The 24,900-nt window shown below is 35.7% G+C and overlaps 1 pseudogene; it reads right to left on the reverse strand.

The window, feature by feature from the left end:
- Positions 1 to 2,330: 2,330 nt before the first annotated feature.
- Positions 2,331 to 3,990, reverse strand: LOC149245274 (ornithine decarboxylase pseudogene; annotated as a pseudogene).
- Between the last annotated feature and the right edge of the window lie 20,910 nt (positions 3,991 to 24,900).

The raw sequence follows: 24,900 nt of genomic DNA on the forward strand, positions 1-24,900 counted from the left end.
TAATATAAGATTTGAACTCAAAATTTAGAATTTGATAAAATTTCATTTCTAAAACCATTACCAATTAAATTACTAAAAAAAATTATTATACTATTAATCTCTTTACATTTTTAATATTCTTTTTTTTAATATCTTTTATAAATTATATTAATTATTATATATTCCCTCTACTTCTCTTTACATAAATTTAATAATAATAATAATTTATTTATTTTTTGAAACCTTAAAATATTCATAAATCAAAAGATTGTCCATCCATTTCTATTTAAACTTCACTGCCCTCCACTAGATTAAATAAATTCACACAATGTTTTGACAAATATTATAGATTGTCTATCAAAATAGAGTGATAAAGGACAATAAATCTGTGAGATATTGTTTCCTGTGTTTATTAAATGTTATATTGATAAATTAAAAGTGTATTTATTAAAATTTATAAAGTTAAAATAATGGGATTTAATTGGATAAATAAATATAATTTTTATTTATATAATTTATTAAATATTAATTTAAATGACATAAATGGAAAATTGATAACAATATAAAAATTTAAAATATTTTTTAAAATATTTTAAAAAGATAAAAATAAAATAATTAATAATAATAACTCAATAAAGATATAATTGTAAATTCATTTAAATTTTGTATTTAGTATATATTTAAAAAGATTATTTTTTATTTTCAAATTAAATGGATTTATGTTAATTTTACTTGTCTTTCTATTTACGACAACCTGTGTGAATTCTCTCTTATAAAAATACACATTATTACAAATCACATTACTTAAATATTTTAAATATAATTTTTTTTTCTTGAATTTCAATTATTTTATTTAAATATATATAAATTAATATTAAAATATTTTATTTATGATAAATATTATAATATCTTATTTATAATATTTATTATAAACAAAATATTATAATAAATATTTTATCATAATATTTAGTTATGACTAAGCTTCTGTCGTACAAGCACAAACTCAATAATACAGGAGACCATAGACTTCCTAAGCTAGCTTTAAATTCGAGCCAAAACCATCTAAGGCTCAAACCAGGTTGGTATAAAGACACAAGGGCTTGGTTAAACCATTGGGAGATCAACGAGAATGTTGCTTTGCAAAATATTAATAACATTAAAAATATTGTTACTTCTAAGTTCAAAGAAACAATGTGGTGTGAGAAAGATTTAGCAGCAAAAAGAAAATTAAGATATTATAAAGAGGTCATCAACCCCACCCTAGAAGATCAAAAGTATCTCTCTGTTTTAACTAGCTCAAAGAAGAAAATTAATATAGTCAAGATTAGAATGAACTCTCATGAGCTCCATAGTGAAACCGGTAGTTGGGCAGTTCCTAAAACACCATGGATGGAAAGATTCTGTCTCTCTGAGAATATGAACATCGAGGATGAAAATCACTTCCTCTTAGAGTGCCCCACGTACAACCACATTAGATCTCAAATCTTTGTTGCAATACTGACCTTCATAGCTTTTTACGTTGTCAAAATTACAGTGAGCTCGAGAGGCTTTTCCAAGCTTCTTGAACATAGAAATAAAATCGTAAATCAAACTAATAATTTGTTTCTTTAGGTCTGATAGACCAAAGTTTATTCTCAGTGGATGTTAACCACCATCATCATCATAAAAAATGCGGAGATAAGGTTGTGAATGATATTATTATTTAATTTAAATTTAAATTTAAATGCATTATATATTGAATTATATATTTATGTATATAAAATATTAATATGTTGTAATGATATTATTATTTGGTTTAAATTTATTTTAAATTTGTATATAAAATATTAATATATTGTTAATGATATTATTTTTTGATTTTAATTTATGTATAGATAATTTTATATATATATATGTGTGTGTGTGTGTGAGAGAAAGAGAATTATATATCTGGTATAATTAGATGATGATATAAAGTGTATTATTAAAATATTTTTTTGTTTTAAAATTTAACGAAGATGGATTCAATTTGGTTAAAAAAAATTTTTATTATGAAGTATCAAAATATAATGTGTGTATGTGAGAATTATATATCTGGTATAATTAGATGATGATATAACGCGTATTATTAAAATATTTTTTTGTTTTAAAATTTAACGAAGATGGATTCAATTTGGTTGAAATTTTTTTTATTATGAAGTATCAAAATATGAAATTTTGAAATTATTTTGATAGGATAAATATCTCTAAATCATAATTTTTTAATTACATCTCAGTTTAACAAAACAAAAAAAACAAAAACTAACTCAGACATCTTTAAATCCTTATCAGTCTCAACATATTACATATTTAAATCACCTATCACTGTCGACTTATTTTCAGAGATTTTAACATATTCACTCTCAACCTATTTTCAATGATTTTAACATATTACATATTTAAATCATCTATCACTCTCAACCTATTTTCAGAGATATTAAACATTCCATTGAAATAACTTATATCCAATATGAAGTACACCAACTTCTCCATGCGATGAGCGCACTCAGCTCATTTAACTCAGGCAATTAGCTCACAATTCAAAACATCCAGACAATAGCCTTTTAAGTACATACAATCCAAAACAGCTAACTAGTGTCGACGTAGATTAGAGGGACGTAGATGAGGCCGGCTTGATGACTAAGATGGCATGTAGGCGGCACAGTAAGTCAGAATGGCAGAAGTAGTGAAGCCATTAAAATTAGAACCAGTGGCAGCAGTGTAAGCGCCCATGTTGGGAAAAACAAGACAGTCACCCACGCCCAGCTCTGGCAACATGTAATTGGTGACCACAGTATCCACATCTGCACAGGTCTGCCCATACACACTTGATTGATACTTGGGCAGTCCCATGCAGTAAATATTACGAGGGTGGGATTTGCAGGCCAGGGGCAACGCAGTGAGCTCAGCTTTTCCGTGGAGAAGGCAACTCATGGAGCCGTAGACCCCGTCGTTAATCCAATACTCCTTCACTTCCCCTCTCGCCCGTTTCCCTATCACCTTCGTGACCAGCAAAAACGCGGATTTTGCAAAATATCGATCTGGTTCACAGGTAACGGAGACCGCCTTTTCATCTGGGAAGTACGTCTTTAAGGCAATTCGAAGGATATGCGTGATCTCTGTAAATGCCGGTCCCGCGGTGAAACCACCTCCAATGTTAAGAATACCAAGTTTCGGCAACCCGAGTCGGGAAGCCGAGTCGAAGACTCCCCGAGCGACCCCAACCGCAGCGGCGTAGAGTCGGGAAGAGCACTGCACACCACTGTCGACGTGAAACGAAACGCCGGCCACGGACAGGCCCGACCGCTGCGCTGCCCTCAGCAACGGCTCGACTTCCTCGGGCAGGGCTCCGTACTTGCCGCTGCCCAGCGGGCATCGCGCGCCATCCGCGTCGTTGTCGGGTACCTTTACCCTAAGCAGCAAAGAGCACTGCGGATGGAACTTCTTGATTTTCGCGACTTCTTCGACGGAATCGAACGTCGTTAAATTCACTCCGACGTTAGCGGCGTATTTAAGTTGCATCTCCGCCTTGCAGGGATTCGCATACACGATTCGATCGGGCCAGACGCCGAGCTTCAGGATGGCTTCCATCTCCGCCCAGCTGCCACAGGCGAAGCCGGCGCCAAGCGCCGCTAGGGCCGTCAATAATGCGGGGTCCGGATTACACTTGACGGTGTAGAATGGTTGCACGCGGGGAAGGACCTCCCGCCATTTCTGCCACAAATTCACCACGACTCCGAGGTCGAGCACGTAAAATGGGTCGTTGACACCGTCGTTGTCAATAATAGACAGCGCCATCTCCGTCACCGCTTCTTGCGATGATGACCGGAGTGCCGTCACTTTCCGGTTCTTGACGCCAGGGCTCGCCAGCACCCTCTCCAGTGCCGACGACGAGCTCTTCCTCTCCGTTGCTCTCAGAAACTCAGTAGCCATGTCGACAGACACACGCAGACAGAAAAATAAAATGCAACACAAGTGGACAGATCAGACCAATTGAACACTTAAGCCACACATCAGACTTTGCACTCATCTGTATTTGTAATGGGAAATCGCAATGTTGATTACAGTGACAGTATCACAATATTCGTATGCTCAGGCTTTAATATTCGATGGGCCATTCCAATATTCATGAGCACAGTAACCAAAAGCCGATAATTTTGACAGGAGAGTGTACCATACTGTATACTTTATACAGTGTGTAAATACGTGGGAGTGACAACAATTTATGCTTTATATTCCGTGTAAAAATATGAAAGTGACTTATTTTAAAAGTTTATCACAAAATAGTAATGGATTAATACTTTATTTCCATTATTGAAAGCCATTTGATTGGAAAGTGGAATGGAAATTCATATTTCTTAAAATGTGAATATGTTTTATAGCACATAAACCCGAAAAACAAAAACAAAACCATAGCCTAACTCAAAATAAATCGAGACAACATCAATAGTCAATAATTATATTTAATAATAGCAATATATAATAAGTAATTTAATAATTATATAATTTTTTTATATTTATATTTCAGAAAAATCAAATAGCGTATCTAAAGCATTGCCATAAGTAAATTTTTGGACTTTACGATTTATCTTTCTCTTTAAATCATGTCACAAATAAGAGATTTAAACCTCAATTTTTACAAATTTCAAATTACCTCCATCACCAATTAAACTATTTCTCGAAAACATAATAACGGTATAAATAGTTCACTTTAGCAATGAGTGCTAAGTGAACTATTCAAAAATCATGAGAAATTAGTCACTTACGACTACCTCTCATGGAAATGGTCATACGTTTGAATGACTTACTTAACGCAGTTGAATCCCAAAAATGATATCTAATATAATGCACTGCGTAAATCCCCCATACTAAATTCAAAAAGAGTCAAGGGATCTCTACTTGAATGGTTCATGAGGCACAATACTTGCTAAGGTTTTGCAAATGGGGTAGCAAGCTAAGTGGGCTTGATTGTGGGGAAAACTCCACAGTTAAGCACGCTTGAGCCAGAGGAGTTCTGGGATGGGTGACCTCCTGGGAAGTCCTGGTTACCGGGTGCAAGCCCCGGAAGTGATGATTGATGCTATGTGATTCGTTCTCCACATTTCACTAGTTTCAATCCCACTTCTTCACCCCTGTGAGCATCACCCGATGCAATGAGTGCTAAGTGAACTATTCAAAAATCATGAGAAATTAGTCAGTTACGACTACCTCTCATGGAAATGGTCATACGTTTGAATGACTTACTTAACGCAGTTGAATCCCAAAAATGATATCTAATATAATGCACTGCGTAAATCCCCCATACTAAATTCAAAAAGAGTCAAGGGATCTCTACTTGAATGGTTCATGAGGCACAATACTTGCTAAGGTTTTGCAAATGGGGTAGCAAGCTAAGTGGGCTTGATTGTGGGGAAAAACTCCACAGTTAAGCGCGCTTGAGCCAGAGGAGTTCTGGGATGGGTGACCTCCTGGGAAGTCCTGGTTACCGGGTGCAAGCCCCGGAAGTGATGATTGATGCTATGTGATTCGTTCTCCACATTTCACTAGTTTCAATCCCACTTCTTCACCCCTGTGAGCATCACCCGATGCAATGAGTGCTAAGTGAACTATTCAAAAATCATGAGAAATTAGTCAGTTACGACTACCTCTCATGGAAATGGTCATACGTTTGAATGACTTACTTAACGCAGTTGAATCCAAAAATGATATCTAATAACGGTATAATATAATAATAATTATAAATATTATTTAACAGTAAATATTATTAATTATATTAATAAAATTCAAATATAATTAATATACAAAAGATAAACATAATAAACCTAATTTTATTTAAATATATTAATTAGAATAAATATTAGAAGCATAAAATATAATAAATATTAATAGTAAATAAATACATATAATGATGGTTATGAAACTTTGAATTTACACTTTTAAATATGGCGATCATTAAACTTTGTATTTTTTATTACTTTATATATTATTATTTTTTTCCATTGTTTTAAATAAGTAATATTAATTTTCATTTAAATTATAAACGGTTAATTATATTTCAGAATATAATTTTTAAAATTGTAATTTGACTATCCATAATTATTAAGTCTATGATAAAGATTTAATCTCTATATCATATTATAAAATATTTTTAGAAATATTTACAAATCAAAAATTGATATTTATTTTAAAAGTAATTATTCTTTTTGTTTTCTTTTAATTAAGTTAATTAATTAACAGAAATTTCATATGATGATGATGATGGTGGTTAACGTCCGCTGAGACCAAACAATGATCTATCAGACCTAAATAAACAAATTATTTATTTTGATTTAAGATTTTATTCCTATGCTCAAAAAGCTTGGAGAGAAGCCTCCCGGGCTCACTATAATTTTGACATTGTAAAAGGCTAGGAAGGTCATTATTGTAACAAAGATATTTTGACATTGTAAAAGGCTAGGAAGGTCAGTATTGTAACAAAGATTGTGAAATTGAGATCTAATGTGGTTGTATGCAGGGCACTCTAAGAGGAAGTGGTTTTCATCCTTGATGCTCCTATTCTCACAAATATAGCAGATCCTTTCCATCCATGGCGTTTTAGGAACTGCCCAACGACCTGTTTCACTATGGAGCTCATGAGAATTCGTTCTAATCTTTGCTATATTAATTTTCTTCTTTGAGCTAGTTAAAATAGAAAGATACTTTTGATCTTCAAGGGTGGGTTGATGACCTTCTTATAATAACTTAATTTTCTTTTAGACCCTAAATCTTTTTCACACCACAATTTTTCTTTGAACTTAGAAGTAACAATATCTTTAATGTTAGTTATATTTTGCAAAGCATCATTCTCATTGATCTCCCAATAGTTTAACCAGGCCCTTGTGTCTTTATGCCATCCTCGGTTGAGCCTTAGGTGGTTTTGGCTGGAATTTAAAGCTAGCTTAGGAAGTCTATGATCGTCCATGTTATTGAGCTTGTGCTTGTACAACAGAAACCTAAGCATAGCTAGGCTCTCAATAGGGGAAAGACCTGCTTCTATAAGGAGAATAGGATAGGGTGTATTACTTTTAATTTTCTGGTTATAAGTTATAAAATCCTTCTGGATTTGCTCAATCTTTCTCCATGATTATCTGGAGATGCTGCAACCCCAAACCTACAGTCATATACGATAATAGGAGTGACTAAAGTTTCAAAGAGGAACTTCTTTTTATCCCACATTACAAGGTTTGCTGTTTTACAATTATTTTCAACACCAAAGTAAGCTTTCCACCCCCCATTGATCCTTTTCTCAATGCTATGGTTCCAGTTGAGCTTGTGATGGATATCAATTCCTAGGTACTTGTAAGAATACACTTCCTCCAAGTTATTATTGTCATACATAAAATTAGCGTAAGTGTCCTTCTTGGATTTGATAATCATAACTTTTTTTTTGTCAGTGTTAATAGTCATACCCATGGTAGAGCAGAAATCCTTAAGAAGCTTGAGTAGCTTATCAAGATCAGAAGGGCACCTTGCCAAAAGAACAATATCATCAGCATAGAAAAGAAGGATAACGACTATGAACATGTGTCATATAAATACGGTTTATGTTCTTTTTAACATGTGGTATTGATAATCCATGGTAGTGAAGCATAGTATTGTAACAAAACCTGTCTATAAATTAAAAATTTTCATAATAAAGTGGGATGAATCTCCATGCTTAAGAATCCTGTAACATGTCCACACACACACACACACACACACACACACACACATATATATATATATATATCTACTTTTTATAATATTTTAAATTTTGACAATTTGATCATGAAGTAAGTTTTGATGTCTATTGGCATTAATTTTATAATCTTCTTTGTAGTAGTCACAAATGAAAGGTTGAGATTTATGTGAGGTGTAGTTATGGTTTTTGTTTCCTTCTAATTAAATTGAATATGAGTTATGGATTTTTGGCATGTGGTATTGGCCCACGGTATTTTAAGAAAGCTTATTTATTATCAGAGTATTGGCCCAAGGTATTGTAAGAAAGTGTGCTCATCATATTTGTGAGAGTCACGTCTATTTTATTTTGGAATAGGTTCTCCAAAATTGTAATTTAATTATCAATAATTGTCTAGATAAATCACATGGGAGTTTTGAGGTGGACGCATTTTGAACCACTTACTATGGTTCATCATGGTATTGGCCGATGGTATTTTAAGAAAGCCTAAAGTTGGGTTGAATCTCCATGGTTAAGTTTTTTTAATGTATATATATGTTTAGTTTATATATTAATTATTTTTATAAATAATAATAGTAATAATTTAAAATAAAATTATAATTTAGTTCATTTGTATGATTTTTCAAATTTTTAGCAATGTAGGATGTATCATAAGGTAGGTGTTTTAATACTTATAAGAGTTTATATAGATGTGCTAGTTATAAGAGTTGTTATCATCTTAACTTTCTCACTTCCATTTTAAGAGAATTTGTATTTGAAAGAAATAATTCTAAAAATGCTTTATTTGTTAGCAAACCAAACCCCAAAAACTTATATTTTCATAATGTACAATTCAATTTTAGAATTTTATTACATCTTGTCTATTAAACTTTCATTAACATTAAATTTAATATATAGATTGGTGTATGTGAAAACCGGTTAAATTCATTTTTATATAACTAGTGTAAACATATAAATTAAATGGTTAGTAAACACGAATAAATATCAATCCATGATAAATATTACATTGTCCATATTAAAAAATCATAAACAATAAATCCATAATAAACATCAAAGAAATTATGTCATATTATTGAAATTAATAAAAAATAAATAAAAATACCTATATTATTACTACTATTATTATTTATAAAAAGAATTAATACATAATTTAAACATATATACATTTAGAAAAACATGAAACAAGATTATTATCCATGTCATGAATATTTTTAATGTGTAAATAGTATTTGCTACAATACCATAAGCCAATACCATGTATTATCAATACCACATACCAAAAAAATCATAACTCATTTCATATGACACTTTTTCTTGAATTGACATTTTTTTAATTAATAAATTTCAATTGGTATAGAAAAAATACCATAACTTTGAACCTTTGATTAGTGTGTCTAGAATATTTCATGTAGGTTAAATCCCTACCATCCACTTAATAATTATTGATAATTAAATTAGAATTTTAGAAGCCCTATTCCAAATTAAGCACACTTATTATTATTATGATGAAATTAACATATGATTTAAGCATATATACATTTAAAAAAATAACAATATTTTTAATGGAGATTCACTTCCACTTTATCATGATGGTTGTAAAGAGGCTTTGTTACATTACCATGGGTTAGCAATATCACATGCCCAAAATAACATAACTCATTTCACGTATTTTTTTCATTAATCAATTTAATTAAAAGATAGAAAAAAATTACGACTTTTATGATAAATCTCAACCTTTAATCTGTGATAAATACTAAGAATATTGTAGAATATTCCATGGAAATTAAATTTCTTCTTCTATAATTAAAATAATAATTTTAAATTAAATTTAAATTAAATACACTTATTGCAATATATTTTTAATATCATTAAAAACTATATTATAAAAAATAAATTTAAAATTTAAAATTTAATTTCAAACTCATATTTGAAAATTTAATGTAATAATAAAATAAATTAGAAAAATGAGTGAGTAACAAAAGTTCCTTCTCTGCACCCATAAACCCTCCCAAAAAGATCATGATAATCAACAAAAATGTAGAAATCCAATAATTTTCTGTCTACTGCAAATTTAAATTATCGAATCAAATTTAATTTATCAAATCACCTCACAAGTTGCTACAAATTTAATTTATCGAAACAGCTTACAAGTTTCCAAATTTCCTTCGTACAAATTTAATTTATCAAATCACCTAACAAGCGTTCTCTCAAATTCCATTACCACAAATTTAATTTATGAAATATCTCACAGGTTTTATGCCTGAAGTTTCAAAACTTAACTTCTGATAAAACACACATCCATATAAACGCCTCCTTGTCTTAAATCCTCCCCAGATTTCTCCTCAGATTTCTCGAGGCATGCTGTTAACCCTCACCAAGGTAACAACTACGCGGCCATATTACAGTGAACGAATCAGAAGCATTTCAACCTATTACTCCATAAGGTTTCTACACTTTTGTTATTTTGATCTCGAAAATTTATTGCAAACTCACATTTCCGTGTTGGGAGTAACCGAAAGAAAAAGCTCAAAATGATTCTCGGTCTACGCGGCCATATTACAGTGAACGAATCAAAAGCATTTTAACCTATTACTCCATAAGGTTTCTACATTTTTGTTATTTTGATCTCGAAAATTTATTGCAAACTCACATTTCCGTGTTGGAATAACCGAGCGAAAATGCTCAAAGTGATTCTCGGTACGATAGTACACACCTCGGAACATAAAAAGAGAATACGATGCAAGAACCTCTGCTTTTTTAACTTTTTGTATGGATTGAGATGGCTCTGTGTGCCTGCGACCTACCACAAATTAGATTATATTCTTCAAGCTTAGACTTAGTTACAGTTATTCCTAGATTTATTCACAGATGTTTCTAAATATTAGAATCAGAAAACTGGCTGTAATCGCAACTAAACGATGGGCCGTACTTATACAAAAAAAAAACAGTACAAAGATGAGCCAATCTTAAGTATCATTAAACAGTTTAAATTCCTCTGTATTTATAGTGGGCCTTTACATCATTCATGGCTGTGACTCCATCTTCATAAGTTCAGTGTTTTTGTTTACACGCCTAAAAGTCATAATCGAAGGTTTAGTTAATAAAGTTCATGGAAGAGTAATGTTCACAAGAATACAATACAGTGATGAGCTGTGGTTACAATTAGAGGAAGGTACATGTGCCTACCGATACGAGTTGTAAATAATTTCGTAGTTCTAAGTTATAGAAAAGTAGATTGCATCCAGTATCAATAATATGATTGAAAAGGACAATTCATTTAAAAATAAAGAAACATGTTTGAATATGACAAATGATACGGTGGAAGATAATCATAAACTTATACGCTTTAAAAGATCTTTTGATCCCTTTATGCGGTGGATTACAATGATATATGCGGTTTGCTAAACAAACAGGGGGCAGTACATAACGTATGACAGCCTTAATTTTCAAAAGGAAAAGAGGTTTCAGACACGATTCCTGACAGAAATGTATACACCTTGTGTTCAAATTGACTTCACCGTCACCCTAAAACTGCACTTGCATTTTGTTGCACATATGTTAGAAGTAATCTGTTCTGTAAACGGGAAAATGAGACCCAGAATTTAAGGACATTTTGTGGGAAAAAATAAAGGGTAAGAACTGCCTAAGTTTTGCCATTTTTTTTTGTTTGGTTGTTGTTTTTTGGTAATGCAAAAACTGATCACTGATCGCAGAAGAAATCTTAAGTCACCCTCGTCGTTTTTGGTTTTTGTTTTTTACTTTTCCAGAGTAAATTTTTCTATTATTTAAACAAGAAACTACATGAAAATATTGAAGGTTTTAGAATATCAGACCATATCTAAAAGTGCACTCTCTTAAAGGAGATAGAAGAAAATAAACTTTTGAGGACTTTAGAGTTTACCATCTATATGTTAAAATATGTCTATTAGTGGATATTAAATAGGAAATTTAGAAACCAACCATTTAGCAAGAGACTAAGAATAAGTTCCTAACAATGGAAGTGATGCTAAGGTGTTTCTCGATGTGCTCACTGGTGTCACCATTTATCCTTTGCAAATGTAAATGTTCCATGGAAAGGAGGAGGGCCTCTCTATGCTCATGTTGATCCAGGAGAACCTTGCCGAAGAGAAATTTCATATGTCAGTACAAGTCCACTATGTGCATGAACTGATTGATTGAAACACTAATGTGTGTGCTTGATATTTGAAACCAAATCGACCAATTCTACCAATACCTCAATATCCAAGAAGTGGTTCCTCTACGGGGTCCCTTACTACTTAACACAAATGAGCTCTTCTTTAATGGGGGTTGGGGTAAACTAGAGAAACCAAGCTATTTTTTCATCCAATCTATGATGAGTACGTGTGTTGCCTCAACCAAGTGTTCTTGATAATATGCTATGCCCCTGCGAACCTAAGCTCATGGCTGCAACATTGTGGTTGCACCTGTATGGGAAAAAGGTAGTGGTATAGGTGAGATTTATTAAAGGAATTTTGAGGTCTAAAATGGGCTTCGTAAGGAAATTATAAAATAATAGTTGAAATAATAAAATAAGATTAGATTACTTCATCAATTTTTAGAGGGAAAAAAGGAAAAACTATTTTTTTAACTTGTACTTTCAACTTATCTCCCTATGGATTTACTCAAATTTCGAGCAAGAACAATCATTGGATGCAAAATTTGATTCCTCATCCAAAGAGTACCCATGTTGCATACTTCGATGGACACTGCGACATGAAGAATGAAAAACACATTAAAAACATGATTGCAATACCGTTTTTTTCATGTATTTCTAATTTTTCATGTAGCAAGGTCCATCGAAAGTATGTGAAATGGGTACTCCTTGGATAAGGAATTAAATTTTTCATCTAATGAGTACTCCTACTCGAAATTTGAGTAAAACCTTAGGGAGAAAATTTGAGAATATGAGTTGAAAAAATATTTTTATTATTTTATTATATTTTAATCTTTTTACATTTTTACTCTAAAAATGGTGAATCATCACTCATAGTTGACATCATCATCTTGAATGTTATTGGTTCTTATAAAGTTTATTTTGGTTGTATATTTTTTTTAGGAGGCCCATTTTAGACCTCAAAATTTGTCTAATGATGTTAATAAATAGATAGAAGCATATAGTCAAAAGAGCCAAGAAAGCGAGACAAATCCCACGTGCAACCCAAATCAAGGAATGAGGTCAAAAACAAGATAGAGAGTCTAGACGGGAGCTAGTGATACAAAGAGCTACGAGTTAACGAGAGTGAGAAGAAAAATGGACAATTTTGACGAGAGACATATAAGGAAAGTGTCACGCCCCTACACCTGCGGTAGTCTTCCAACCGCTTATAGTGAGGTGCGGCACCACTGAACTCTTTCTTTTCACCAATACTAACATTCATGGACTACGCCTAATTCACTTGTCCTTACTTATTTTGTGTTTTGCAACCAAGTAAAATTATGTTTATCCTTTATACCAATGAACACCCATACTCATTCATTATCAACAGCAATTATAACAAGAACAACAATTGCACAGTATAAAGGGAGGGGCAACTCCCTGAACAATGAGTCTACCCGACAATATATATTAATCATTCTTTCTTCATAATACAATCATCACAAGTAATTCTTGGCAAACTCCAAGCCAATACTTAGCTTCTTTTACAACATAGGAAAATCAACCTTTTACAATAACCATGTGCATGCCTTGCACAAAGGGCGGGTGCTCACCCGAGCCACCAAGACACCCTTGTCAATCCCGACACAATTCTGCACTCAAGACAACCTTGGGCACACCTTGCCCAACCCTCGACCGGCTCTAGATAACACCAAGACTATGCCTTTAAGTATTACGCATGAGCTATGTGCACTCCAACCCAAATCTCCGCACTTGACTCTCCTTAAGCTCTGCGAAGTTGTCCAAGTTGCATTGGTTGCAAATGAAGTCTCAACGCTTGGTAATATATATGCATGTCTGCATGGGTGGTGGCTCTCCAGCCGACCCCCAAAACTAAGTTAACACACCCCTTGTACGCGCCATATACATGTCGGCCTGCCCACGTCTTCAAGTCGGCCATGCCCATGCTTCTCCACGCACAATGGGTATAAGTCGCCATCGTATTTTGCCTTAACCATTTTTTCACTGTCGCACTTTGTCGCATCGCGCGCCCGCCAGTGCACCCGTGCCCGCCCGTGTGCCTGTCGTCTGCCCGCGCGCCCGTCATCCGCCTGCGTGCCCATCGTGCATGCTAACTCGCCCGACGCCCAACCTCGTTCGCGCCCGAAGACCTTACATCCTCCTCCACCTAAAGTCGTTGTCGTCCTCGACAACATATCATCCCGGTAGCCATCCACCAAGATCATCATTATCCATGATGTCAACTCCTCCACATAAGGAAAACATCCCTGCAACATATGTAGAACCCCATCTCCATCATGTCTCACCTTAGTGACCAACTGCCACCAAGATAACCATACCAAGGTGTACACCTCAACGGTATATCCTCCATCAGATATCATCTCGATCCATGATCATCGACCCCTTTGCCACAATCTCCACTCCAACATCTCGTGTCGACCTCATCACGTGTCTCCATGTGAACCTCTGCCATGATACTCCAACAAAATGCTAACACATCTCTGCACACTTCGCGACCCCATGTCTGAACTAGTTGGGTAGCTAATCCAACTGTCACACTCAAACCATGAGAGTGAACATCCTCATGCCATCATCAGTTGTTCCTCAAAACATCCTGCAACATTCTTGACTCATCAAGAATCTATCTCCATAATCCATGCTCAGGTCCATGGGAACTCCATCCATCTGTAACATGTCATGATGCTTGATGCGAAGCCATCCCTGCACCATCAATCATATCTGCTCCATATGTCTAAGGACTCACTGCCATGAGCAGATAACAATGAGCCCCATCTTCTCATCCATCTAAGAAGATGTAGAGGGAGTAGAGCGTGAAGGCTCTCCCTCACTAATCAATTCAATTCACCTATCAGGATCCTCAATCTCCATCCTTTGTAGATAAGCAACCCGGTCTTCCTTCTGGACATCCGGCCTCACCTACACCTCTTCATCATCATCATCATCCTCAACCAACTCTAGCATTCTTGACAAGTCAAAGATGCTATCCGAAAGTGACCTGATGACTAATGATTGCTCGGTAAGCTTTGCCTCAACAATAGACAACTGCTTACTCATGTCTCCCATTCTCTTTTCATCCTCCATTTGCATCACTCCCAATTTACAATCAGGCCTTGTCACACCAATGGGTACATCTTCTCTTCCATCATAAATCTAGAGCTTCTTCAAATGTGGAACAATCATAACATCAAATTGTTTCATGAATTCCATCCCTAATACAGCTTCATAGTCATCAATCCGCACTATAGTGAAATCAACCTTCCTTGTCCATTCACCAAGTGTAGTGTCCACCCTTTCAGCTATACCAAGAATCTCAATAGGAGGAGAATTCACTGTCTTCATTTGTGCCCTTGCCGGTACAAATTTCAGCCCAATTCTTCTCACAGTATCTTCACCCATGAAGTTGTGAGAAGCCCCACTATCCACCATAGTGAGTACATCATTACTTCCAACCTTCATTCGAACATACTCCAATTTGTTCCTCTCAGGATCCCTCCTAGAGACCACCTCCGTAGTAGCAGAAGCACCAAGTATCTGCATCATCCCCACAGAAGCACCTTCATTCTTCGCATCAGGTTCTACAATAGCAGCCACCTTTGGTTTAGAAGGACAATTCTTCACCGTGTGTGGTCCAACACATATCCAACACTTCAAGGCTTTCTTCGTCTTCGAACTATCATCCGATTTCGAAGCATCATCCTTCTTTTTATCTTTCGGTTTATCAGACTTCTTCTTCATATCATCAGAAGTCTCATCATAATGCTCCACCAACCTGTCAACAGCAGCAAAAGCTTCTTCAAGTGTCCTAATCTTCTGCCTCTTCACTTCATTGCATGCCCAAGGCTTCAACCCAATAATGAAGTTGAACACCTTGTCCCTCTCTGCCATGTCAGGAAGTTCCAGAGCTGCACTTGCAAACTCTCGCTGATATGCTTGTAGGCTCCCGGTCTGCTTTATGTACTTAATCTTTGTCCTTGCTTCCCATGTTTCATCCTGAGGACTAAAATGGGTCTGCAAAGCCTTCTTCATGTCATCCCACGAAGTAATGTCATCAGCACTGCCATTGGCAATCTGATCCAGCCTCCTTCGCCACCACATCTTAGCATACTTTGTTAAGAACTGAGCAGCTACCTTGACTTTTGTCTCATCATCAGATAGACCCAACCGTTCCAAGTATTGCTCCATGTCCCATAGAAAGTTTTCAAGAGTCTTTGCATTCCTTGTGCCACCATAAGATTTTGGTTCCTTGACCTTCACATGAGGCACTCCTCCACCTGAGTTATGCCTCACTGCCTTCTTTAACACCACGATCTCATCCTTGGCTTCGTCAAGAGTTTTCTTCAAGTTCACGATCTTTGCAAGACCCTGATCCCTTGCTTATTCAACCTCTTTGACCCTTATTTCAAGTTGTGTACACATAAGATCAGTGTACTCATATTGTGTCCGGAGTTCATCATGTTGTGTTCGGAGTTCATCGAGTTCTTCCTGCCTCTTCGAATTGGCCTCTTGTTCTTTAGCGAACAAGTCCATCTTATTTTCCCAAGAAGTCTCCATAACCTCCATTCTCACCACCACCTTCTCCATAAGTGTGATGGTAGCATCCTGCACACCCTGATGACTAGACCCAGCATGAGATTCAGCTGCCATCTCTAACAATCTATTCCTTCTTTGCAATCTAGTTTCGACCATCCAACAGCTTCACCAAGTCACCTGCAATTTGAACCAACCCTTGTTCCACTTGTGTGAAACGGCTTCCTTCACCTGCAAGTACCCTTTCCACTGTCACGAGTAACCCTGCTCAACGGCTTCAAACCGAAGTCTTGTTCTCACTTGTCAAGTGTATACCAGCTCCAATGATTCAACACCTGAACCTGTTCACAAGCTTCAAACTTGTCACAAGCAACCCTGCTCTGATACCACCTGTCATGCCCCTACACCTACGGTAATCTTCCAACCGCTTATAGCGAGGTGCGGCACCATCGAACGCTTTCTTTTCACCAATACTAACATTCATGGACTACGCCTAATTCACTTGTCCTTACTTAGTTTGTGTTTCGCAACCAAGTAAAATTATGTTTATCCTTTATACCAATGAACACCCATACTCATTCATTATCAATAGCAATTATAACAAGAACAACAATTGCACAGTATAAAGGGAGGGGCAACTCCCTGAATAATGAGTCTGCCCGACAATATATATTAATCAATCTTTCTTCATAATACAATCATCACAAGTAATGCTTGGCAAACTCCAAGCCAATACTTAGCTTCTTTTACAACATAGGCAAATCAGCCTTTTACAATAACCATGTGCATGCCTTGCACAAAGGGCGGGTGATCATCTGAGCCACCAAGACACCCTTGTCAATCCCGGCACAATTCTGCACTCAAGACAACCTTGGGCACACCTTGCCCAACCCTCGACCAGCTCTAGATAACACCAAGACTGCTTTTAAGTATTGCGCATGAGCTATGCGCACTCCAACCCAAATCTGCGCACTTGACTCTCCTTAAGCTCTACGAAGTTGTCCAAGCTGCGTTGGTTGCAAATGAAGTCTCAACGCTTGGTAATATATATGCATGTCTGCGTGGGTGCTGGCTCTCCAGCCGACCCCCAAAACTAAGTTAACACACCCCTTGTATGCGCCATATACATGTCGGCCTGCCCACATCTTCAAGTCGGCCGCGCCCATGCTTCTCCATGCACAATGGGTATAAGCCGCCATCGTATTTTGCCTTAACCATTTTTTCACCGTCGCACTTTGTCGCATCGCGTGCCCGCCCGTTGTCCACCCGCACGCCCATCGTGCATGCCAACTCGCCCAGTGCCCAACTGCGTTCGCGCCCGAAGACCTTACAAAAAGGATGCCATGAGAAAAACTGAAGAGAAAATGAGGAGGGGAGAAGGATAGACTTTTCAGAGAGAGAAGTTGTCTGGCATGTGAAATTTTGATTCACAGTATTGGGTTGATTTATCTAAAATTGATATTTACCATATATCTTGATGCAAATATCCCTATTATTAAGTGAGCCTAAGTGCTTGGTGATATTAAGAAGGGAAGATGCCAATTTTGTGGAGCAAAGCTCTCTGGCAAGTTAGTTTTCCCATTCTCAATTGGAACCTTTATACCTTTGGCACTTTGAGGAATCAACTTTCCATGCTCTCAAGTAGTGAGCCTCGACTCTTAGAACGGGGAAAATCAACAATTGTTTGCAAACCCTTCACACATCCATCTACATGATAGCAGGGATTTCATGCATGAGGTAGGTATGATTCCAAGAACCGAGGTCTGTAGGATAGCACAAGGTTATTTGGAATGTTGGCTTTCATATTGGTGTGTGTGGCGCATGCACATGAGATTGGCTTGTATGACAGACACATTGTGGGAAGCTTGAATTATCTTACTACAAACATAACTAATCTAGCATACTCTGTTAGCGTGTTAAGTCAATTTATCATGAGACCTCTAGAAATAAATTGGAGATCGACAAAAGGAGTGCTCAATTATCTTAAAGGAACAATTGATTTTGGTCTTAAATATACTAATTCATTTGATGTTGCGCTGACAGGTTACACATATTTATATTGGGTAATCTGGATGATAGCAGATCTACTACAGGTTATGCATTTAGTATTAGATCTGGGATTATTTCATGGAGTGGCAAGAAGCAACCTACTGCATCTTTTTCATCTACAGAGGTAGAGTATAAAGCTTTGTATGCATCAACTTGTGAAGTTGATTGGTTGAGGCAAGTTCTTCAAGATGTTGGAGAAGAAAAAAAGAAGGCTACAGTGATCAAGTATGACAATCAGATCTCAATCAAGTTGGCAAATATTCCAATCCTTCATGCAAGGACAAAGAATGTTGATGCCCAACTTGATTTTATTAGAGAAAATATATAGTCTAAGGAAATTTTTATTGAATATTGCAACACTTGTGAAAATGCTACTGACATTTTCACAAATCCCCTTGGGAAGGTGAAATTTGAATTGTTTAGGAGATGCCAGGTTTGGAAATCAACCCTTTCTCCATTAAGGGGGCAACTTAGAAAATAATGGAAAAACCATAATAGTTAAGATTGTCTTTGTAATTAAGTAGTTCCTATTTTCTAGTAGGTTGTTTTATCTCCCTAACAAACCGCCACTGCATAAGATTGAATTGATTGATTTGTGAATTCATTGAATTGTGCCAGTGTTGTGGGAAGCCTCACGGTCTCTTCACCCGAGGAATGCCAATTTATTCATTTGATTAAATTGTCTTCCTATTTTCTAGTATTAAGAAGGGAAGATGCCATCTTTGTGGAGAAAACCTCTTTGGAAAGTTAGCTTTCCCTTTCTTCACTCTCGTTTTTATAGATAGAAATAAAAAAATTCCATGAGACTTACTCATGGGATTGAACCAGTATTTTCTCTTTTCCAATTGAGATCTCATATTGAAGAGGGAATCGAAACAAAAAAACAACCATGATGTTATTTTAAGTTTTAAAATATATATATATTTTAAATAATTTAATTTCTTTTCATTTTTTCAATGATTAAAATATAAATTAATATTTAATTTATGAAAAATATATTAAACTTAACTTAATTAAAGTGTGAGTGGTGCATTTTGAATTTGAACACTCATGTTGTACATTACTTGTCAAACCCTTTGATTCAGCTATTGAAATCAGAAATCTTTAATGCCTGTAAAATTACTAATTTGTCCCTCATTTTGCACTTTTAAAGTAATGCTTAATTCTATGCACCATATTTAAATACTGCCATGTAAATTCTCTTTAAGATTAGTCTACTTCATATTTCACTCTAGTTAACTTAGATACTCAAATTTACACTTTACATGATTATAGGTCACAAAATGGCTAGACGGTTAGGATAATTTTTATTTTTGCTTACAAACAAACAAGAAATTTACCTAAACATGTGGTCTCGTAGTGAAGAAGGTCAGCGATGTGACATCTTTGGTAATCTTGTATAAAATAAGATGTCGTAAATCTATGCTTTGTATAGGGGAATATTGTGCAAGTGCGTTGATGATGTCCCCTTTTCATTACATGTACCGAGAGTGGATCCTTCTCCAATAAAGTTTAAAAAATAAACATTCTACCATCCTTCTTTATATCCACTTGAAAATCCTTTGAAAGTCATTTTCTTTGTAAGACAAAACATGTTGCCATCCTCCATTATATCCATCTGATTCTCTATCACATTCCAATATTTCCTCGCTAAATTTTTAGATTATTGAAATATTAAAATTTTATTTATAATAAATATTATAATATTTTATTTGCCGATAGGCATATATATTTCAATCTTCGGTGGATGTTGATCGCAAGAACTTCATTTTTTTTTAATCAGGATTCAGGATCGATTGTTCTCAGAATATTCTTCATCTAATAACTTAATCTATGGCTGCAATGAGAGGGAGTACAAAGAGGCATGGAAAAGTGGCGGTGGAGGTCAAAGGGTTGGCCACTTGTTACTTGGGGAGGTGAGATGGCGTGAATTTCACTTAGACATGAGTTTTGTTTCACTTCATCCCTCTGTTTCATTTTCTTTCTGAAACCTTCATCCCTCTGTTTCAATGTGGTGAGGTTCAACGGAAGCGACGAGGTTGGAGGCGCATATTCAATGTTTCGAGATTCAACCACACATTCGATATGGCGAGGTTCGATGGTCACTTTCAATATAAATTTTTGGAGCTCTTGTAATATTTCTTTTTTGCAGGTGATTTGTTTTTTTGTAGGAAATTTGTTTTGGAGGTGATTTGTTTACAGGCGATTTCTTTTTCTAGATGATTTCTTTGCAGGTTATTTTTTTCTATAGTTCTCAGATGATTGTAGTGTTTCCCTAGTGACCAATGGGTAACTCGTAAATACTGTGAATGATTTCAGGAGTTGCTTCGATTACTGTATTTTCTATTAAATGAATATTTCTATTGAGGGGGATGTGTATTTGCTATTACATCAATATTTTTATTTGAATAAACATGAATTGATGAACAATCTAGATGCAATATCTTAAGGACTGGATCAAATATGGCATATTAGATCTGTTTGCAGCCTTACCTTCATTCGTCAGTAGGTAATATAAAGGTGTTTCCAAGAATCCTCGATTTCCATGTACAGGGCTGCCTTCGGTACGATTTTCATATGTGATTTTGTGTTCAGCAATACAAATTTAGGTTCAGAAAGAGCTAATATTTTGAATTTAGCAATAGAAATTTCACCTCAGAAAGAGTTTTATTTGGATTTAACGTCGATATTTCTCAAAATTTGGCTCCCTCGCGTACTTTGTTAAAGAATTGTTATTTTGACCAGCTTTGTTAAAGAATTGTTGTTTTCATCTATAGTTATACTTTTAGGTAGTGGAAACTTACAGACTATGTCCATCTAGTTCTTTAATTATGTAGAGTTCCAGGTAGCCATTTCATTTGCTTTGTTTTCATAGTTTGCTTCACTATGGCATTCTTTCATTCTTCAAATATGAATAATTTATGGAATTTCGAGGTAAATACCATCGGCCAATACTATGGGAAAATACCATGGTAAATACCATGGGCAGATTCCATCCACTTTGACCATAACAAAATAGAATATTACAAATCCTCCCACCTAAATGCTACTTTCCCTCAAGCAATCCAATTCTATCCACAACAAAAGTATATATATACTGATACCAGAATCCCATATAAACTAGTGTGTTATCCCATTCCTCCATGCTAAATGATCCTAAATGGTTCCTTTGATACCTAGATCCCAAACAATCCTCCGGCCAATCCTTCCCTCAATAGATTCACCTATATCCCAATGCCACCTAAGTCCTAGGACCTATGGGTCATGATACCATCACATCCCTCCATCACCGCCCGTGTTTAAGGGCCCAAGATGCAGTATGCACTTACATAATGGTATCCTCCAAGGAATCATCACATCAATAGAGTTCCAACCCATAATCTCTCGCCAATCCATCTTGTGGGAAGCATCTAATGCATGAATATCAGCACGAGGAATAAGTATACCATGTTGATGATACCCGATGTTCAACCATGATTCTCTAACCAGTCACCCAACATGATCCATTTGGAGAACTCTACCCTTCTCTCCCTAACATATAAAGGTGTGTTGGTAGTGTCACAAGCTCCATCTACATACTCTTGTAAAGGGATGCTCTGGAACTCCCAACTTTATTCCTCCTATTTACTATGAGGGGCTTGAGATGTTCATCTATGTTAGACATCTTGGCCGCTATGAGCTCCTTAATAGCTTTGTTCTCTTGTAAGATAGTGTCTCGGGCTACCCAAACTCTCTGCTTCAATATCATAAGATCTGTCTTGAAATGCATTCTCTTTCCCTGAAAGTCCTCTACTTATGATTTGGGTTCCCTGCTGAATGTTTCTATACCTATCTGCACTAGATGCCCCATGACCATAGCTTCAAATTTAACGTTTGACTGGTTCTTTGGGAATGGTTCATTCTGCACATTATGTTTGTTATGCTCCCCATAATGATCATGCTCATAATGTTGGTTCACTACTGCTGGCTCCTCATTCAACTCTCCTTAAATGTCCTCTCTTTGGCCTTCTCCACTTGTGGGGACAATCTATTGTTCATGCTCTCTAGTTGTCAAACATGGATGCACTGGAGGAATGCTATCAACACGTTATTGCTCATATCTTTTATAGTTTTCCTCCTCAAGATGTATGGACTGAACTGTACAAGAGTACGCCACACCGTTACGAAGAATTTCCTCCTTCCTTTCGCCATGTACTTCTAAGTGCTTATCAAGTTGGTTAATTATCATCTGCTTGTCCTCCAAGTCTCTTTGAATAACATTGTGTTGTTTCTCACCATATGTTATGAAACCATCTCACAAAAAGATAGAAAAGATAGATCAACACCTTAGAATTCAGCCTCTTCGAGGGGGCAACCTCCTTTACATTACACAAATGAATGATTCTTTGATGATTCAAAATATCCTTTCTATATATAGGAGTCTAAGGAGTCATAATATAACCCAGCCGACCTAACAATAATAATATAAAGGCACAAAAAAATTTAGAGGGATTCTATAGGGCACAGTAATAACAATATGGGGACAATAGTGCACAACAATATTAATAAGGGATATAATTACAATAGTAATGGGATAATCACTAGTATTATAGGGACCTAACATGCCCCTCTCCTTCAAAAAAGTGTTGTCCTCAACGCTTGATAGTTCTGGATGTTTCTGTATAAAATTCTCGTCCTCCCATGTGGAATCTTCAGTGGATAAGGTCTTCCACTTGATGAGATACTCCGAAATTGATCGATTTCATAGCTGTCGAGTTCTTGTTTCTGTGACTGCTTCCAATTCCAATATAATTTTTTCTTCCTCGTCAAGTTCTGGCAATATTGTTTGAACTAGGAGCTTGTTGCCTATAATCTTCTTTAAACATGAAACATGGAAATCTGGGTGCACTTGAGAAGCTGCAAGAAGCTCCAATTTGTATGCCATAGTACCAATATTTTGCAACACCTTGTACGGACCATAATACTTTGGTGATAATTTATTATCCTTCTTAGCTTGCTTGAAGGACATTTGTTTATATCGTTGTAGCCGTAGGAAGACCCAATCACCTACATCAAAACTTCTTTCGTTGTGATATTGATCCACCTGTTGTTTCATTCTATTCTGCACCAACACGAGGTTATCCTTTAAGAGTTGGAGGACTTGTTGTTGATGCTCGATGTGATGTTCCATTGCTTGAACCTTAGAATTTTCTCTTAAATATGATGTGATGGATGGTGGATGATATCCATAAAGTGCCATAAATGGGGTCATTTTTGTTGTTGTATGGAAGGAAGTGTTATACCACCATTCAGTCAGAGGCAACCATTTGATCCATTGTGTCTATTTATTAGATACAAAGCAATGAAGATATCCTTTCAAACATTTTTTTTACTATCTCAGTTTTCCCATCAGATTGAGGATGATAAGAAGAGCTATGAGCTAACTGAGTACCGAGACAAGAAAATAATTCTATCCAAAAAATTCTAGTGAAAATGGGATCTCTGTCACTTACAATAATCTTTAGGTTTCCATGTAGCTTTTGAATTGTTTCCATAAACGGAGTATAAACTGTACTGGCTTTAAATGGATGTGATAATGCACAAAAGTGTGCATACTTGGTAAGTCTGTCAACTACCACCATGATGACACTCTTTCCCTTAGACTTGGGTAAACCTGTGATAAAATCCATTGAAACCTCCTCCCAACATTGGCTTGGAATGGATAAAGGTTGTAATAGACCCGGGGCCTTAATTGTTTTACATTTATTTTTTTGGAAAATCAAACATTCTGCCACAAACTTGTGAATATCCGATTTAAGGCCATCCCAAAAAAATTCCTTCTTCCTGTGGTAATCTTTTAAAAATCCTGAGCGCCCTCCTAAGGGAGAAGTGTGCAATTCCATAACAATCTTTTGTTTGAGTTGGGAATTATTACAAAAGTATAAGCTATCTTTGTACCATAACGAATCATTTGCCAGCTAAATGTATCAGATGTACTGAAATCTTTTTGTAACTTTTGAATAAGTTCCCACACTTCTTCATCATTCTTCCATTCCTCTCTTGCTTCATTTATCCAATCTGGTTGGATAATAGAAATGGCGCACAACAATGCTTCTACATCCTCATCCTTTCTTGAGAATGCATCTGCCACCACATTTTGCTTCCCCTTTTTGTAGATGATTTCAAAGTCATAACCCAACAATTTTGTGACCCACTTTTGTTGCTCTTCAGAGGATAATCTTTGTTCTAAAAATTATTTAAGGCTTTCATGATCTGTTTTTACCTTGAAGTGTCTTCCCATTAGGTAGGGTCGCCATTTCTTAAGTGCATGTAGTATTGCCAACATTTCCTTCTCATAAATAGCTTTGTGTAAAAACTTTCCCTTGATTGGACGACTTTCAAAAGCAATGGGGCTTTCATCATCCATTAAAACAGCACCAATTCCATTTCCTGATGCATCACATTCCACAAT

This window comes from Pinus tabuliformis, chromosome 7 (genome assembly GCF_031772625.1).
Source record: "Pinus tabuliformis cultivar Carrire ecotype Pingquan chromosome 7, CPIR1, whole genome shotgun sequence".
Taxonomy (NCBI): Eukaryota; Viridiplantae; Streptophyta; class Pinopsida; order Pinales; family Pinaceae; genus Pinus; species Pinus tabuliformis.